The sequence below is a fragment of the Piliocolobus tephrosceles genome, chromosome 19 (assembly GCF_002776525.5).
Source record: "Piliocolobus tephrosceles isolate RC106 chromosome 19, ASM277652v3, whole genome shotgun sequence".
Classification (NCBI taxonomy): Eukaryota; Metazoa; Chordata; class Mammalia; order Primates; family Cercopithecidae; genus Piliocolobus; species Piliocolobus tephrosceles.
Window position 1 is genome coordinate 41,567,106 of NC_045452.1, and position 9,976 is coordinate 41,577,081.

At 40.8% G+C, this 9,976-nt stretch overlaps 1 protein-coding gene across 1 annotated transcript in view; it reads right to left on the reverse strand.

The window, feature by feature from the left end:
• Positions 1 to 1,025: 1,025 nt before the first annotated feature.
• Positions 1,026 to 9,976, reverse strand: part of LOC111525899 — an 18,439-nt gene continuing 9,488 nt past the window's right edge. Inside the window, exons 3-4 of the mRNA XM_031934572.1 lie at positions 8,431 to 8,495; positions 1,026 to 2,310 (exon numbers count right to left, since the gene is read on the reverse strand). The gene's annotated coding sequence lies outside the window, so the exon portion shown is untranslated. The remainder of the gene's footprint in view (positions 2,311 to 8,430; positions 8,496 to 9,976) is intronic.

Sequence of the window (9,976 nt, forward strand, 5' to 3'; positions counted from 1 at the left end):
TCTTGGCTCACTGCAACCTCCAATTCCCGGGTTCAAGCGATTCTCCTGCCTCAGCCTCCCAAAGTGCTGGGATTACAGGCATGTACCAACACGCCCAGCTAATTTTTGTATTTTCAGTAGAGATGGGCTTTCACCATATTGGCCAGGCTGGTCTCGAACATCTGACCAGAAGTGATCTGCCCGCCTTTGTCTCCCAAAGTGCTGGGATTACAGGCATAAGCCACCGAGTCCATCCTACCCAAACATTTTTAACAATCAAATGGATTCATATGAAAGTAGTAGACGCATACATTGAAATACTAAATAGAAATGGGAAATAAACAATGACTGCTGCATGCAATGTTATAAATGAATCTTGCAACTTTACAATCAAGTGAACAAAAACAGAAACCAAAGAGTACATGGTGTGCAACTTCATCGTATAAAGTTCAGAACAACACAAAGTTACTCAGAAATCTGCATGGTGCTTATCTTGGGAGTGTGGCGGATGCTAGAATGGTCAGGAAGCAGGGCAAGTTGTATTCCAATTCTTAATCTGGGTGGTTATACGGGTGTAACAATTCATGGAGCTCTATATTTATGATTTGTGCATTTTTATGAATGCATATAACTCCATTTTAAACTTCTTACTTAAAAAAAAAAAAAAAGGTAAGGTACAGATGGGAAAAGATATTTGCAAAGCATATAACCGAAAATGGGGATTCCTATCAGGAATACATAAGGAAACCCTGAGAATCAACAAGGAAAAAAAAATCCAACTAAAACGTAAAAGGGGCCAGGCGTGGTGGCTCATGCCTGTAATCCCAGCACTTTGGGAGGTCCACAGTGGAAGGATCACTTGAGCTCAGGAGTTCGGGACCAGCCTGGGCAACATGGCAAAATCCTGTCTCTACAAAAAAAAAAAAAATTACCCAGCCATGGTGGCATGCACCTGTAGTCCCAGCTGCTCGGGAGGCTGAGGAGGCAGGATTGCTTGAACCCGGGAGGCGGAGGTTACAGTGAGCTGTGATCCCACCATTGCACTCCAGCCTGAACGACAGAACAAGACCCTGTTTCAAAAATAAAAAGCAAAAGATATCAACAGACCATTCATAAGAGAAAAAAAATACAAAGCCAAGAAACATAAAAAGATGTTCAATATAGCTACTAAATAAGAAACTACAAATGAAAGCAGTATGAAATGTCATTACATAACCATCAAATGGAAAATATTTAGAAGACTAACAATCTCAACATAAGTGCAGATACAGAGCACGAGGACTTCTTATCCCTGGAGATTTGAAGGGTAATTTGGTACAATACCTCTGGAAAGAAAACATTTGCTCTTTGATCCAGCAGTTCCACATGTAAGAAAGTAATAGAGAAACTTCTGCAGAAGTTCCATAGGGAAAATGGCACAAGAAAGTTCATTGCATTATTCGTAATAGAAAAAATACATACAGCATGTCATCAATAAAATACATTTTGAAAACATGCAAAAAGATGGATTCACACGTGGGATGTTAGCGTAATTTTTGAATGCCACAAAACTGAATTTTGTAATTTTAAGGTAGACACAAAATTGGAGCTGATGGTTACCCCTGGGTGAAAGACAGGGAAGAGAAAGGGTCGTGGAAGGGTATTCTAAGAGCTTTGACAGCACGTGTGTTGTTTTGTTTCTTAACAAAATAGAAAGCCAGTGTGATAAAATGTTAGCACTCAAGGGAGTTGGGTGGGGAATGTGTTGTGTGTTATAAACTTTTCTGTGTATTTGAAATATTTTATATTTTAGGGAAACCATTCAAAGGTATGCCTCTTAATCTCATGACTTTCTTTCTCTCTCCAGGAGAGTGACGCTCACCAGCCCCACCCTCATTGCCAGGGGATGTTGCATGCTGCAGCTGTCATGCCTCACGCTTGTGCTGTACGTGCCCAGGCCTCTGTAAATGGAGAGAATGGGGTGAGCTCACAGTTCTTCAGGCTCTGCCCAGCAGAAGATATTACGCAATGTCTTCTCATCTCTTCTTGAAATGGGCTACCTCCCACTGACCACTAGGTGGGACATCAGCTTGCCAGTTGCCCAATAAATGCAGTGTCTATAGAATTCTTGAAACAGCCTCTGTTTCTGAGAGGGGCCCATGCTCAGAAGACTGTCCATGGACCAGCCTAGTGGTGCACTTCCTGAGTCCGGGAGCAGCATCTCTTTGAACTCCTGCTGAGGACACCGATTTGGAAGTGCAGTGAGTAGCGTGCTTCTAATTTACATAAATGTAAACAGGGATTCAATGAACTGGACTTTTCTTCGTTCATAATTGGTTTTTTTCTGGCTAACTACGGGTTGGGAGAAGGAAGAGATGAAATGGAAAAGGGCATTTATTTGGGGTCTGTTATGGGCCAGGAAGCAAATTACAGCTTTATCTCATGTAACGCTCATGTCTATCCTTTGGGAGTGGCATCATTTCCCAGTTACAAATGAGGAAGCAGAGACTCAAACATGTCAGATGTCTCGCCCAACGTCCAGTGAGCGAGCAGCAGACAAAAGGTTTGAACCATCTCTTTCTGCCAACAAAGTCTGGTTTCCACCACGCTCCCTCCCCAGAACACTTTTGGAGTAAAACTCTGAGAGAGGGGCAGAGAGAGAGTGAGAAAATATTTTGTATAATTTAAACAGTTTCAGGTACAGCCATAATAGAAACAGATAAGAAAACAGATAAAAGACCAATCATTTCCTGGTCTTGGTCGTGCCTGTGCCAAAATAACAGAAACAAATAAAATAAAAATCACTCTACCTTATTCTTTCTTATTCTTTCCACAAAATGTGTTTAGTTTTTTTTGTTTTTTTGTTTTTTTTTTTTGAGACGGAATCTCGCTCTGTCACCCAGGCTGGAGTGCAGTGGCGCGATCTCAGTTCCCTGCAAGCCCCACCTCCCGGGTTCAAGCAATTCCCCTGCCTCAGCCTCCCTAGTAGCTGGGACTACAAGCGTGCACCACCGCATCTAGCTAATTTTTGTATTTTTAGTAGAAACGGGGTTTCACCATGTTAGCCAGGATGGTCTTGATCTCTTGACCTCATGATCTGCCTGCCTCGGCCTCCCAGAGTGCTGGGATTACAAGCATGAGCCACTGCACCCAGCCCAGACATTTATTTTCTCACAGTTCTGGAGGCTGGAAGTCCGAGATCAAGGTGCCTGTAGTGGGGGTTTCATTCTGAAGCCCCTCTCCTTGGCTTGCAGATGGCGTCATCTCCTGTTTCTACACAGGGTCTTCCTTTTGTGCCTGTCTGTGTCCTAATCTCCTCTCTTTACAAAGATGCCAGTCAGTTTAAATTAGAACCCATCCCTGTGACTTCATTTAACCTCAGTCACCTCCTTAAAAGCCCTATCTCCCAATCCAGTCACATTCTGAGGTACTGGGGGTTAGAACTTCAACAGATGACTTTTGGGGGACACAATTCGGCCCCTGACAGAGAAAATTCAAGGTGTCAAGGAGCCAAATCAGGGTTTTGGGGGTCTTTGCAAACAGCCATAGATGGTGTGTATGACCTTGTCTAGCCACCAAACTGGGAGAGAACCATCCTTTCCAGAAATATCTCAGTTGACTGGCACCAGAGGTGGATAATTAGTCAACTCTTTTTTTCTTTTATAGTCTTTTGAACATAATTATGACAAGGATTCTGGGGAGATTATAGGGTATAATAGTTTAATCTCTTCAAATTTCCCTATAAAAACAGACTGAATAACTAGCATATCAAAATCAAAGACTTTGTACTTCTACAACAAAATCAATGACCAGGGATCCCAAAGAATCTCACAGTAAGAGTGTGTGGCACAAACCACCAACAGCTGCAGGACCCACGTGGTATGAGGATCTGGGTAAGGGGAAACAACTGGCAAGTCAGGGAAGTCAACTGGGATTCCAATAGTCCAGAGGACAGGAAAACACAACACTGCTGACCTGTGTTCACTGAAAGCATAGAGCTCCAATCCGAGAGTGGCAGGCTGAGAGATGGCTCTACCAGGTTCAGTTCCTGGGGGGGTAAAGGAGACCACAATACTATTCTGACCACAGTGAAGCAGCCTGTAAGTCTTCAAAGCTAGCAAAGAAAATGTTCAGATAAGAGAAATGACTGAGAAGAAAATGGGGAATGGGAGCAGAATGTCAGATCTCAGAAAACACAAGGCAGTATTTTTGAAATCATTTTACAAAAACAACAGAAGAAGGAATGTAGACCCATGAAGTCTGAAAACTTATCTTGACCTATACCTCATCCTATGAACAAAGAAAAACTTGTTTCACTTTATAAAAGCAATAAAATGGATGATAGCCAAATCTAATATAGTAGTTATAAGAGAAAGCAGAATAATAACATATTAATAACAACAATAATATTGGTCCTACAATGAAAATATAACAGACAGGTATACATACAATGAAGATGCAAATGTAACCTAATATTTGAAATGAGGTAAAAAGAATTAGGAAAATGATAGAAATCATTAAAGTATCATTTAAATCATAACCAGAAACATTTAGAAATACAAGATTTGAAAGACAGATGAAGATGATAGAACACGAAACAAAATTAGAAGTACAAAGGAAATTTTTCAGAAATAAAAACTAAATTAGAAGGGACATCAGAGCCAATAAACAAAACAAGTAATGCCTTAAAAGAATGGAAAATGGAAAAATGAAAAAAAAAAAGGAGATTTTACAAAATTAAAAAGATGTTAAGAGTTTCAACTTCTGGTTAGGATGTAAAAGATCACAAAAGATGACCACTCCAGTAGAGCAAGGATAAAGCACTGGTAAGCTATTAAATTGTCTTTTTCTTTAAAATCATTTAAAACCTATAGATTCGAAAGCCAAATAAACTAAATTCCAGAGAAGGATGAGCCCATGTCAGTTAAGCAAACCTGTCCCTTTGAGTCATGTGGTAAGTTATCAAGCATGGGGTCATAAATGGATAGAAAATCAAGTTTGCTACAGGCAAATAAAATTTGGGGGAATAAGGAGAAACTAACCGGAAATTTCACAGCTGGTGTTAGACTTGAACCTGGAGGAATCCCAAATACAGCACTGGACATCTCTGTCTGTCTTCCAATTCTCTCCCATAGAAATTTATTGAATAAATGGTGTCCAAGAAGTCAGGAGATGACACAGAAAAGCAGAGAGAAATGTTGTGGTGTCATGGTGCTTAGATTTCATAGCCTTGCTGGAGAGAGGATGATCTCACACTCAAGCTATTTGAAACCAGAGGTGAACTAAATCAACTAGAGTGGCAACCTCAACTCTAATTCAGCTCAACTAATTATTAGATTAAAGAGCTCAGATCCTAATCTAAGATACCTGACACACAAAAGGGCAAGCACTTCCTAGAAAAAATAAGTATTTCTTTTAGTCTCCACTGCTATGCTATAAATAAACTACAGCATTCAATAAAAAAAAAAAAACCTACAAGCTGGCTGGGCACTCTGGCGCACACATGCCTGTAATCCTAGCACTTTGGGAGGCCAAGGGAGGCGGATCACAAGGTCAAGAGATCAAGACCATCCTGGCCAGTATGGTGAAACCCTATCTCTACTAAAAATATAAAAATTAACTGGGCATTGTGGACTGCACCTGTAGTCCCAACTACTCGGAAGGCTGAGGCAGGAGACTCATTTGAACCTGGCAGGCAGAGGTTGCAGTCAGCCAAGATTGCGCCACTGCACTCCAGCCTGGTGACAGCAAGAGTCCATAAAAAAAAAAAAAAAAAACTACAAGCCATGCATATAAACTGGGAAGTATGACCCATAATCAAAAGAAAGAAAAAGCAGTCAGTAGAAACAGGCCCACAGATGACCCACAGTTGGCATTAGCAAATAAAGATTTTAAACTAATTAATATAGATGCTGACATTTTTAGAGGGAAATATGGGCAAAATGGGTGAAAATATAAAGAACTTTAGCAAAGAAATGAAAACCCCAAAAAAGAACCAAATGGAAATTGTAGAACTAAAAAATACAGTACCAAGGTAGAGAATTCAGTGGGTGGGCTTAATAGCAGAATGAACAAAATAAAGCTTTGGTAAACTTGAAATTCTCAGTAGAAATTCTCTAAATTGAAGCATAGAAAGAAAAAAGTATTTTTTAAAAAGCAGAGCGTGAGAGAAATGTAAGGTAATACCAAATGGTTTAATACACATGTAATTGAAGTCCCAGAGAAGAAGAGAGACAAAATAGGTCAGAATAAACATTTGCAGTGATGCTAGCTGAATTTTTTTTTCCAAAACTGATGAATGACATCAATACACAGATTCCAGAATTAGACCACTGTCTCCATCCACTTCAATTTCCCTCTATCACACTTCCCCTCATGACTGGTGGAACTGGAGTGGCTGCAGTGATTTTTATGATCCGGCTCAGGGATGGGGTTTAGTTTGGGTTTAACAAGATAAATGTATGTGCTTCACAATTACTTCCACATAAACTTATCACTAGCTAGTCTAGTGTAGAAATGATCTCTAGGAATACTCTTCCTACACACTCTTCCAATTCACCCAGCTTGGCAACACAAATATCACAATATATGGGCATTGAGCATCTCATTTCTTTAACTCATGGGAAAAAAATCTGCCTACACAAGACCAAAAGTTTTAACTACCCTGATATTCCGCAATAGTTATATGTGGGGAGGTGAACGGGGGGCAGTTCAGGTTAATTGATGGAGTATTTTAAGCACACATATCAACTGGATTTTTCTTTGATGGGTCTAATTATAGAGATGTCCTTATAAACCTCTCCAACCTTTGAAACATGGTTATAATAGTATTATGAGGATTCTAGTATATGTTTTTACAGATTCAAGAGAGGGCCAGGTGTGGTGATGCATGTCTGTACTCTCAACATTTTGGGGGGCCAAGGTAGGAAGACCACTTGAAGCCAAACGTTCAAGACCAGCCTGGGCAACATAGCAAGAGCCTATTTCTACAAAATAAATAAATAAATAAATAGCCAGGTAGAGTGGCACATGCCTGTGGTCTCACCTACTCAGGAGGCTGAGGAAAGGCAATCACTTGAGCCCAGGAGTTCAAAGCTACAGTAAATTATGATTGCACCACTGCACTCCAGCCTAAATGACAGAGTGAGAGAGAAACCCAAACACAACAGGAATGCCAAAAAACATACTAGAAATGTCGATGAAGCTTGAATATGTTAATTTAACTGTGATTTGAAAAGATGTTTTGGAATGTTTCAATAAAACAAGGGAGAAATTACAGACTCTTTATGTAGACGTGCATAAAAAGTACCTTTTTTGAAAGTTTAAAATTTGTCAAAAAGGCTAAAAGAAAATAAGAGTATTTTAAAAGCTATAATGATGAATAATTAAACAACAGAAATTATTTCTATGTTGAAAAAGGAACTTTAATAACAAAAAAGTTTACACTAAAATCAGTAAATCATTAACAGGAAGATAAATTTCTTTTTTTTTTTTTTTTTTTTTTGAGATGGAGTCTTGCTCTGCCGCCCAGGCTGGAGTGCAGTGGCCGGATCTCAGCTCTCTGCAAGCTCCGCCTCCCGGGTTCACGCCATTCTCCTGTCTCAGCCTCCCAAGTAGCTGGGACTACAGGCGCCCGCCTCGTCGCCCGGCTAGTTTTTTGTATTTTTTTTAGTAGAGACGGGATTTCACCGTATTAGCCAGGATGGTCTCGATCTCCTGACCTCGTGATCCGCCCGTCTCGGCCTCCCAAAGTGCTGGGATTACAGGCTTGAGCCACCGCACCCGGCCACAGGAAGATAAATTTCTAATAGAAATAATAAATAGTTTCCTGAATGATTTGATATCCAGTTAATAATAAGAAGTGGGCTAGGCACAGTGGCTCACTCCTGTAATCCCAGCACTTTAGGAGGCTAAGGCAAGAGGATTGCTGAGCCCAGGAGTTTGAGACCAGCCTGACCAACATAGTGAGACCCCTGTCTCTACAAAAAATCAAAAAAGCAGCTGGGTATGGTGGTACTCACCTGTAGTCCCAGCTACATGGGAGGCTGAGGTGGAAGGATTGTTTGACCCTGGGTAGTTGAAGCTACAGTGAGCCACGTTCACACCCCTGTACTCCAGCCTGGGCAACAGCACAAGACCCTGTCTGAAAAAAAAAAAAAAAAAAAAGTGCATCATGGGAACACATTGAAATAAGATTCCAATTTCTTGCTTTTGTGGCACTGAATACTGACACTGATTATGGAAAACTCATAATATGGGCATTCATGACCATCTGGATAATGAGGAAATGTCGGTTCAAAGACTACTTAAGCATAGTCAAGACAACTGAAATGCCTTGAACTCTTAAAGCCCATGTGTGAAAGAAACTTGACAGAGGTCTTCCCAATTTTAACAACAGTTCTAAAACTTTGCATGACATCATTACCAATAATGAGCTGTGAGGCTAAAATAAATAAATAAATAATGTCTCACCTGTCAATAATAAATAAATGTTGATCCCAGATGCCAGAGGAAAGACCAGATTACCAATCCATTCTCTGTTTTAGAAAATTTTAAAAATTTTGTCAAATGAAGAGGAGAGCAAAGAATAGGTGCCCCCCCCCCCAAAATACATAGTTAGTTAATATGAATAAAATACTAGGTTACTTTTCTGGATCCTTTTACATGTGTGTTATTAAATTTATAATTGATAGTGATTGGTTTCTCTTCTAAATAAATAATCACTTTTATAACTAACTCCATATTCAAAATTTCATATTATTAAATTAAAGTGGACCCCCAGAGTCATACGTTTTGGACCCCACGAACCCAAATACACCTGCATGCAAAGTCCTGGACCTGTTTCAATGGCATCAGTCACAGTTCCTGGTGACAGTGAGGTGGAGGTGGTGTGTAGACAGGCCTTCAAAGTCTTCAAATAAACTAACAATGTCTCTTAATTTTTATGAGCTTTTTTTGTTTGTATGCTTTGTCTTTTTTCCCTAAAAGTGTGGTTCGAAGGGAAGAATTTTTTCAGTTTTCTCAAGTTTTTCTCTCTGGTTTCACTGTTACTCATGAAAGCCAGAGGGCAGGGCTTTGGGCAATATGGTGTCCAATAATCAGAAAAAAATTTAAATACAAATGTAGGACCACAGGAATAAAACTAATAGGAATGGTGTAAAATAATAGCGAAAATGTGAGTTGTGCTATGGTAAATGTGAGAAAATGCGATGGGTATCAAAGGGTAATGGGACGGGGGCCGGAGGGGAGGAGATGTCATGAGGCAAGGACAGCTGGGGACACCCAGACCTTGGCAGAACAGCAGAGCTGCCATGCTGCCATGTGGTCACTGCTAGAATCATTTATTTTTAATAATTTGCATGAATAAAGAAAACAGCAAAACCATCTGTTTTGACAGCTAGGCCCATGCACCAGAAGACTTCTTGCGGAGATAAGGAAACCTGGCCTAATCCTAGGAGACCAGAGGATGCCTGTATCAGCCGTGGTGACAACGAGGCTCTACAAATGGCAGACTCTGTGCCTTAGGCTTTGCTAGGGACTTGATCATATTTCGTCAAATGTAACCCTTCCACAGACCTCAGAGGTAGGCATTACTGTTAGCCCCACACAAGGAAACAAAGGCCCTGAGAAACGCAGGCAATGCAAGAGCTGGTGGCGAACTCCCACCCTGTGTTCTTTCTTCCCGGTGAATGCACTGGGTGAAGCCTGGCGTCTGCAGACATCTTCTGTGTGCTTCCGGATGGATCCCACATTTCCTCAGGGACTGATGAAAGCAGCTACGTGACCAAAAGACTAAAAGGAAGTGGCCTGGAGAGTGGAAAGGTAATGCCACCAGAGTGAGAAGACAAGGATTCGAGGCTCCGATGGGCTTCTGGCCAGCTTGGGCCTAATTTTCATACCCTAAATTTCTCTTTCCCTGTGAGCAAAACAAGAACGACAATAGGCCACACCGATGCGGCCCAAACAATGAACAAGAACGACAACAGGCCGCACCGATGCGGCCCAAACAATGAGCAAG